Source organism: Bactrocera tryoni, unplaced genomic scaffold (assembly GCF_016617805.1).
Source record: "Bactrocera tryoni isolate S06 unplaced genomic scaffold, CSIRO_BtryS06_freeze2 scaffold_7, whole genome shotgun sequence".
NCBI classification, from domain to species: domain Eukaryota; kingdom Metazoa; phylum Arthropoda; class Insecta; order Diptera; family Tephritidae; genus Bactrocera; species Bactrocera tryoni.
This window is the reverse complement of record NW_024396366.1, coordinates 11,143,513-11,153,639: the sequence shown is the minus strand read 5'-3', so window position 1 is coordinate 11,153,639 and position 10,127 is coordinate 11,143,513. Positions and strand designations below refer to the sequence as shown.

The 10,127-nt window shown below is 36.4% G+C and overlaps 1 long non-coding RNA gene across 1 annotated transcript; it reads left to right on the top strand.

Moving 5' to 3' along the window:
• Nucleotides 1-716: 716 nt before the first annotated feature.
• LOC120781624 lies at nt 717-3,435 on the top strand. Its single transcript, XR_005706109.1, has 2 exons — nt 717-3,070; nt 3,136-3,435. It is a non-coding gene; the product is annotated as an uncharacterized LOC120781624 (long non-coding RNA).
• Nucleotides 3,436-10,127: the final 6,692 nt, after the last annotated feature.

The window sequence follows — 10,127 nt, the reverse complement described above, 5'->3', positions numbered from 1 at the left end:
TTGAATGTTTCTAGGTGTAGTCGGCAGTATTAGGGTGTGTCAATAATGTACCGGTTTGAATGCCATATATATTTAACCAAATTTACATTTTACTAACAATAAAATCTGGCAAATATTTTTTTTAGTAATAAGTATAATATGTCCTTTTATTTTGTGTATACCCATATATGTACGTATATATATATATGTATATAACATAAGAGTAGTATGAATAATATATAAATAGATATAAATTTTTTTCTGTATGTAATTATTTGTAAATCCAACGCAGGATTGCTCTTGTCAACAGGTGCTACTTCGGACCGAGTAGGTAATTGAAAAGTAAAGTCCTCTCTCGACGAACAAAAGCTAAACTCTATAAGTCGCTCATAATTCTATATGGTGCAGAGGCTTGGGCGATGACAGCAACCGATGAGTCGACGTTACGACTTTTCGAGAGAAAAATTCTGCGAAAGATTTATGGTCCTTTGCGCATTGGCCACGGCTAATATCGCATTCGATGGAACGATGAGCTGTACGAGATATACGACGACATTGACATAGTTCAGCGAATTAAAAGACAGCGGCTACGCTGGCTAGGTCATGTTGTCCGGATGGATGAAAACACTCCAGCTCTGAAAGTATTCGACGCAGTACCCGCCGGGCGAAGCAGAGGAAGAGGAAGACCTCCACTCCGTTGGAAGGACCAAGTGGAGAAGGACCTGGTTTCGCTTGGAATATCCAAATGGCGCCACGTAGCGCGGCTATAATCGCGTAAGCGGTGTCTACGCCAATTAAGAAGAAGAATTAGGATACGAAGAAGCACCTCCACATTTGTGGAAGGGTCTACTGCCACGGAGAAGGTGCTGCATTCGCAGTTGTGCTTCCAGACAGGCGACGATTTTCGAGTTTCCAAATAAAGAAGATGTTCGACAGAGTTGGGCAAAGGCTTGCAACTTAGTTGTGTCGCCTTCCGATACCCTTTTTATTTGCCGAAATCATTTTGACTCGCAGTTTGTCACTAAATACAAACTTTTGCCTGGGGCTTTTCCATGTTTACGATTAGAGCCAGCACTAAGTCGTAGCTCATCTAGTTCTGACTCTAATTAGGTGTGCGCACCCATCACTGCGACTTATGAACGTCTTAAAGTAGCTGTAGGAGTAGAAGAGGACGACATAACATTGAAAGAGTTCGAACAATATTCCATATTAGAGGAAAGTAGGTTAAAATAACGCTCTGCTTTAGACAGTCGCGAACGATTTGCTCGATCGGCACGGTATTACCAAAGTAATACGCTTAGATTAAATAAAAAGATCGAAGAGTTAGTGGGGGTGATTAAAGATTTAGACAAAAATATGAAGACCTAGAAACACGTGCAATAGTTGCAGATGTAACTTCAAGCTCTGACCCTATAACATTCGCTAGGATGATCGTTACCAAGCGCAATGTTTATAGAGACAATGAAAGGACATTGGCACAAAACATTAATTATATGTCCACCAAATCATATAGTTTCATGCGTGACAATTTAGATTTTGCTTTACCAAGCAAGAGTTCTCTTTTGCGTTGGCGCCCAATTAGGTATGTTGTCCCTGGTATCGATGCCAATGTCTTGGGAAATTTAGAAAAAATTTCCAAAAAAATGTCCGTTTTAGAACGGAATTGCGTTTTGTTATTTGATGAAATCTCAATAAAGTCCGACCTAACTTATAATAGAGTTAGGGATGTTATTGATGGGTTTGTGGATCATGGGGATGGCCAACGTGATATGATTATAGGTAGTAAGTGTTGTTTTTTTATGGTAAAAGGGTTATGTTCCAATTGGAAATATGTATTTTCATACTACATTTCCAAGACGGGACTTGCTCCATCAGAAATGAAAGAAATTTTGAGCAAAAACATCCCATCACTAAAGTCAATAGATCTCAACTTAAAGGCTTTAGTCTGCGATCAAGGGCCTTAAAATTCTTGACTTTTCAATTTGTTAAAAATTACAGAAGAAACCCCCTTTTATATGCACGAAGGTTTAAAAATATATTGTTTATATGACTATTGCCACCTTATTAAGTCCATCCGTAACACATTTATGAAATATGATATTTCAACTCTAAATGGCATAGCCAGCTTCAAAGTTATAAAAAAACTTTACTCTATCGATCAGAGCAATATGCATTTTAAAATATGCCCAAAACTTACAGAGGCCCCACGTTTAACGTGCAACTCACGTTGTGAGCAATTCGGTCGCTGCTGGCATTGAAATGGCATATAGCCATATCAAGCTTCCAGTCTCTAGTCAGGTTAAGTGTATTAGTGGGTTTTGTTTCACAATAAGTGGAATGATTCAGTTGAGCGAAGAGCTATTTAGGGATAAAGAGGAATTGAGGTATATATTCCTTGGGAAAATTAATCACGATGCGTTGAAGAATTTTTTTTTTAGAGTCCGAGCTATCCTAGGCCCCGAAGATCGCCATCTAGATGTACAGGGAAACGAAGAGGAATCTGAGCAACTCGACCTGGAATCCTTCACTATTCCAGACGAAAATTTTGTTGAAGAGGAAGACAAAGCTGACGTCCAGATCAAGCGGTATTACACTGGCTATGGTATTTACCAAAAAATTTTGTGTAAAATCCATTGCGAAAAATGCACCAAAGCAATGACGAAGACACAAAGCGATTTAACGCTGTATTCGGCAGCCCAAATCAGAGCTAAAAACCATAAGGATGACGGCTACTTAAGGCTAGTCAATCCTAGTGATAGGGTCTTCGAAGTGTGTCGACTGCAGATGATGTGGTACGTCAAGCTCTTTAGCAAATTTGCTCACTATGTAAATGTTCGTAGTCTGATGTTGTATGCCATAAAACAAAAAACGGAAAGTGCTTTTCCTCAATGGTTTGATACAACCAATACATGTTTCGCCCATAAAATTAAACTATTAGAGTATTTACTGACTGTTCTGTTATATAAAAATTCCAAATGGTTTGAAAAGCAAGAAATAAATAGGGAACGACATAGGAAGCGCGATGCTAAAATAAAAAAACTTAAGTAAGTTGCAAGCCAGAATGCTTTGATTAAGAGCATCTTACTTTCGGGTTAGTAATGAATTAATGAAATAAATATTTACATTTTATAATGTTTTGCATTATATCATTTCCAGGTTTTTTCTACTTTCAGTTTTCTTTTATTATTATATTTTCAGGATTATTTTTTTTCTTTTTCAATAGCATGCCAACTGAGCCTAGCTTTTTTAAACACAAATATTGCACTTAATGTAGATGGATTAAATTGTGTTAAAAGAAGCAGGTGAAATTAAATGACTAATTTTAATCAATAAGTCGTGAGAGAAATTTCCATTTTAAATGGACAATTTTGTAATTCGGCATTATTTAATTTTTTTTAAACATTTTATTAAAATTTTGAAATTGTTAAGTTTCCAATAAATAATAGAAAAAATCAATGAAATCAACATATTGCATTTGAAAAGAATAAACTGGTTTTTAATTCGTAGTAAAAATCATTTAGGATTGAATAAGATTGATGTGCTGAACACAAAGAGAGCGACAAACTTCAAGCGTCATCTGTAAAATATTAAAGTACACATGTTCTTAAGGATACAGTTATTTTGACAGCTGCACGGCTACATAACTCTGTCCATAAGACCGTGTGTATTTTAATATTTGACAGATGTCGCTTGAAGTTTGTCGCTCTCTTTGTGTTCAACACATCAATTTCTGCATACGCATAATGTTTGCAAAGTTGTCAACATGCCACACTTGGATGTAAATATGTACACTCATGTCTACATAGCACATTTTTATGTATACATACATATACACGTTTTGTCAACGGACCTACGCGACAACAAAGCATCACAACATTGTGTTGTTGGTAGAAAATCCGAGCTGTGCCGAAAACACAAACGAATGATCGCCAATTACCACTGGTTCCCTTGCCGCTGTAACAGCTTCTCCAACAAACTAGCATAAATATGTATATTTCTGTATGAGCTTGCATACATATCGACGGAGATTTTTGCAAGCCGCGTAAAAATATTTTTTACATTCCTTGACAAATACAGTCAATCCCGGTTATATGCCACAATCAAAGATACAGATTTTTGTGGTTTATTAAAAATAAAAATATATACATAAGCAAGTGTGGATCCACTATACACATAAATCAGAGGAATATTGAATATTTCCTTGGCACATTTCTTGACTTGAAAATCGACAAATAAACTATGTTGTCAATTTTATTATAATATATTTGAATACTTATATTTGCGGGGTTGTCATTTTTTCCTTCCATTACAAATATCAGAAATTGTTCAATTTATGATTTTTAGCTTTTGCCATCATCGCGAAAAGACGCTTGTCGGCAAGGGCTTGTTCGGGGAGATGTGATGGTGTTTGTTTTTATGAATGAAGCAAGTTGCATGAACGAAAAAGTTTTTGTTGCGTATTTTTCTACAAATTTGGGCATCGACTATTTGGCTGCCATGCCTATTGACTTGTGACGCCGCTGATGCTATTTCAGACATTTGTTGATTTTGTAGAACATACATGGGCGTTTTGACTCACATGAGCAGTTACTCTCAGCACACGTATTCTTACGCTCTTATTTCAGTCGCTATTGAAAGCGAAAAAAACAGTTTTGCACTGTGGGATAATGAATTGATTTTCCTGCCAGTTGCGCTGCAGACAGCAACGAGGTAACATAGGTAGTCGGTATGTTGATGTTTTTTTATGCCCAAGTATATTTTTTTTGGAAGGTATTATAGTGCCTCCTAAAATTATATGCCCGGGTCTCCTTTACACACATATTACACAATAGACATTGCATATTACCAAAGGCATCGGAAATCATAAAGCAATATTTGTCATTCATTTTGAACAAACACATATAGGTACGCGCATAAATATGTACATATGTAGTATCATAAAACAATCAAGCGGCGCACGATGTTACTTCGCTGTTGTTTGTTAATCAACTGACTGCAAATGTTCTTTGTCCCATGGTAGCCACTTTACACTCGCGGCTACCAATACATCCATACAATGTTGTGTATGCATTATTTGTGTGGGAATGTCATACGCACATATTTACATGCGTACGCTTATAAGTAGTATACATATATGATGCTTTTCCAACGATTGTTGTTTTTGTGGAACAATATTTGTAATTTTTGCTGGTGACATACATATCTACATGTGAACACATACAAATATGTAGGTTTGTGTATGCGTTATTTGTGCCAATGGCATACGCACATATTTATGTATGTACATATGTACATATGAGCAGCGCGCACATGTTATCATTGATAAGTTATAATATGATTTGAATTCGCGAAAGCGAACATAAACACATATGGTCATGATACATGTGAATATAAGTTTTGAATGATAAAATATACGATTTATTTACATTTATCACTATTATAATATACATATTTAATTTTTATAATATATGTATATGTACATATGTAATAAAGTATACACATAAGTATGAATATCACAAATACAAAAAATAGTTTAAAAACAAGAAAAAACATTAACTTCGGCTGCACCGAAGCTAATATACCCTTCACAGATTACATTGGTGCCTTAGAAAATAATTTATACCAAATTTCGTAAATATATCTTGTCAAATGCAAAAGTTTTCCATACCAGCATTTGATTCCGATCATTCAGTTTGTATGGCAGCTAAATGCTTTAGTAAGCCGATCTGAACAATATTACATTATTTTCACAAACAATAACTCATACCAAATTTCGTGAAGATACGTTGTCAAATGTGAAAGTTTCCCATACAAGAACTTGTTTCCGATCGTTCAGTTTGTATGGTAGTTATATGCTATAGTTAACCGATCTGACTAATTTCTTCGGAGATTACATTGTTGCCTTAGAAAATATCCTATACCAAATTTGGTGAAGCTACATTGGCAAATGTGAAAGTTTTCCATACAAGAACTTGATTCCGATCGTTCAGTTTAGATGGCTGCTATATGTTATAGTGATCCGATATCGGCCGTTCCGACAAATGAGCAGCTTCTTAAAGAGAAAATGACGTAGGCAAAATTTCAAAAGGATATCTTAAAAACTGAGGGACTAGTTCGTATATATGTATACAGACAGACGGACGGACAGACAGACGGACATGGCTAAATCGACTCAGCTCAAAATACTGATCATTTATATATGTACTTACATATATACTTTATAGGGTCTCCGACGCTTCCTTCTGGGTGTTATAAACATTTTCGCTAGTTGGCGCTGAAAGCGCGTAGTTCTAGTTTCATTCGTCGCATCGGGTCATGCTATACCTTTTTGGAAAGCTCATTTCACGCGCTAACACGTGTTTGATTGATTTTCGTTTCTTTTAAGTCGTTCGTGAGTTATAGCGTCGCAAACATGGAGCAAAATAAAGAGAAAATACGGCATATTTTACAGTACTACTACTATAAAGGCAAAAATGCATCTCAAGCCGCCAATAAAATTTGTGCAGCTTATGGACCCGATGCAGTTTCCATTTTCACCGCACAACGATGGTTTCAACGTTTTCGTTCTGGTGTAGAGGTGGTCGAAGATGCGCCACGCTCCGGAAGGCCTGTCGTCGGAAATTGCGATAAAATCTCTGAATTGGTCGAAAGAGACCGGTATAGTAGCAGCCGTAGCATCGGTCAAGAGCTGGGCATGAGTCATCAGAAATTCATTTCAATTTCAATAAAAATAAAAAAAAATCAATAAAAATACCGCAAGACTTTTTTGACAACCTATTATTAATATTAAGAGCTTATCTTTTGAGTGACTTTCTTTTTTACATTTTCGAAAGTTTTTAGCCTGTTTTTCAGTTGAAAATAAAGGTTGACTCAGAATGACACACCCTAATATATGTACTTGATAGGGTCTCCGACGCTTCCTTCTGGGTGTTACAAACTTCGTGACAAACTTAATATACCCTGTTCAGGGTATAAGTAGGCTTTATTTCCACATTAACTAAGAATATTGCTTAAAAAGTAATCTAATTCAAATGTATTCAATTGCACATGTATTCAATAATATGCACAAAAAGAATTCATACGAATCACATGTTTGCATATAAACGTACATATAAAAATATAAACAATAGAGCGAACATACGTCTGATAGAGCAATATATAGTTTTGAGCATAATTGTCATTCCTCGCTCAGCTCTGTTCAAGCGAAAATGTTAAAATTTCTCCTGCTGAGCTGGCAGTGGTGAAACTCTTCCATCTCGACCGAGTTAGCGAAAAATATTTTTACGTTCTTAGCGCCGTGAACCTTCCTTATTATAATTCTCTGATTAATTCATTGATTTATACTTCGTATCTTTCGCACGTATTCAGCCGCACGAATATTTCGTTTTTTAAAACTCGGCAACCGGGATTCAGCACCAATTTTTCGCAGGCAACCTTATATCATTATACTCGCAATAAAATTATCTTTATTTTGGTATAAGGTTTATCGCGTAAGTCGAGGTGCAAATCACTATTTTTAAGTTACCTGTATGTACCTGGCAACCCAATAATTGCACCGGGAAAAAGAAGGCAACACAGTGTTTGCATATTCTACAAGCTATATGCTTTCGATTAGTCTACTGCTTATTGCGTAAGAGAGTGGGTGTAATGTTAAAAAAAAAACATCTTTTTTTTTAATTATTAATTAATTACACTTAGCATCACAATTTCCAGGCAACCTCCTCGAAATTAATATTTCAATTTAACAAATTTTATATAAAAATTATTTTCATCCCGTAATACGATGGGTGATGGTCGTACTATGGTGGGATCTTAGACTAATATATATGCGTGATTAAGTAATTACCATGTATAGTTCTGTTTTGATTTAGGGGCATAGAAAAAAACGCGTGTTTTTATTTTTAAATTAATGTCGCACATAATACTGGTGTTGCTTGAGCTGCATTTTTACCCTTTTGATAATAAAATATGCCGAAAATTCTGCTTTCGATCTTTCATCTTCGATAGTAAATTATAATAACGACGTTTGTATGAACTATTTTATTATACTTACTTAAGCCCATCACTACGTTCAGCAACACCATGTCCACAGCGCTTGTCTTTCTTCCATTCCCCCATATATATTTCAGTCACTGCAGAATCTAGTTGTTCATCTTCCATTGTAAAGCTAGCGTTGGAATCTGTGTGAGCCGACCTTAAGAAAAGGAACAATTATTCTGGAATTTCCTTTGGCAAAAGTATATTATTTTACCTTGTAGTTAGGTTGGATTGTTCTGATCCGGTGCTTGCCCATGATGAGGTTGACGCCGTTGACCTTACGCTGCTGGATGTTAAGGTGCCACGCTTCTCCAAATCTCCTGTACTTTTTTGTTTCCGCATTTTAAACCCCTAGCAAATATTTTTTAATTATAATGTATTTACTTATCAGATGACGTCTTACAGATAAAAATCCTCTTTTTGACTTCTCCGTCAAACTATTGCGTCGAGCAGGTAGTTTATCCGATCTTGCAGTTAGCACGAAACCCCCTCTTATTTCTTCTGACCGAACCTTGTCGACTTCTCCAATGTCTGAACTTCGTAACGAGTTTAAGGACGCGTGAATATCTTTCCGTCGATAATGTGATGCTAATCCGAAGGGAGCTGAAGTCCGAATACCATATCCGTGACGTTTTCCCTCTTGCCATTGCCCCTGATATTTTCCTTCAAATAAATTAATTTTTATATAAATAATTTTTAGAACAAGTTGCTTAGACTATAATGAACTTATATAATAGTTTTGTTCATTTAACGGTTGTTTGTAACGCCTAAAACTAATCATATCGGTATACGTAGGTTGCCTTTTATATTTCGGAGTTTGGCAACCTTAGTGATGCTATCTGGCAACACACAACTTTGTCGTAAAGTTTGCCATTTATTAAGTTCTACATACTCGAAAATTTTTGCAATAATGCGCTATATGTGTTGTTTGCAGTAATTAAAGTAAATACAGAAATTAAATCGCGAAAAGTTTCGACTTTCGAAGTAGATCAACTCAGTAACAGTGCATCAAAGAACTTAATTAAGTTTTCTGCAATGAAGTTCCATAAAGGAGGGTATGGTGAATTCAATCGAAATCGTATCGATTGAAATGGTTACCCAATTTTTTTTTTAAAAACTAGACATGTCGCAACAATACAACTATAACAAGTCAGAGCAGCATATTTACAGCGGTACACAATTCTTTGTTTCACCATGACAATGCGAGCTTTCAAACATCGACTGAAACAATTTCATTCTTAAGCACTTAAAGCATCGATTGAATGAGTCATCTACTCTATCGTTTTAACTTTGCTTCATTGCCATAACCAAGCACTAAATCACACGGAACGCAGTTGCCAGGAGCACCTGTGGGCTTAAAATTACAAAAAAAATGGACACAGCCTCGCCCTTTAATAGGTTAAATGTACTTATCTCGTAAGCCACTAAGCCTCCAATAACCAAATTCGCTTGGTAAAAATCCTATAAGAACCCTTACCGTTAGTGAATGAAGTCGAATGATAAGACGTACTCCATACAACATACAAATTTATAAATTTGCCAATCAAATGGCTAAAGAACTGAAAATATCCGACTGCAGCATCTGACGCATATGGAAAAATGAGCTCAAGGTTAAGGCTTACAAGTTCCAAAAGGCCCATGATTTCACACCGAAGCAGCAACAAATAAGACTTGAGAGAGTGAAGCAGTTGCTTAGCTTGGCCGATAGCTGTCAAATTCCGAGCATTGTGTTTTCTGACAAAAAAATTTGTCCAATTGAGCAATTCGTGCGTTACTTGACCGAACGTCCATACGAGAATCTAAGTCATCAGTTGGCCACCAGGAGGCAGCACCCGCCACAAATAAAAGTTTGGGCCTCTGTCACCGCAGATGGGCGCTATCCAATTATTTTCATTGAGCCTGGTGTCAAAGTAAATGCGACATATTATCGGGAAAGTGTTCTGGAGGCTGCTTTGAAGCCGTAAGCAAACAAAAATTTCGGTCGCAAACCATGGACGTTTCAACAAGACTCAGCACCGTCTCACAAAGCGGGAGTGAACCAAGAATGGCTGAAAAACAACGTTGCGAACTTCGTTACGACCACACAATGGCTCTCGAATTCACCAGATGCG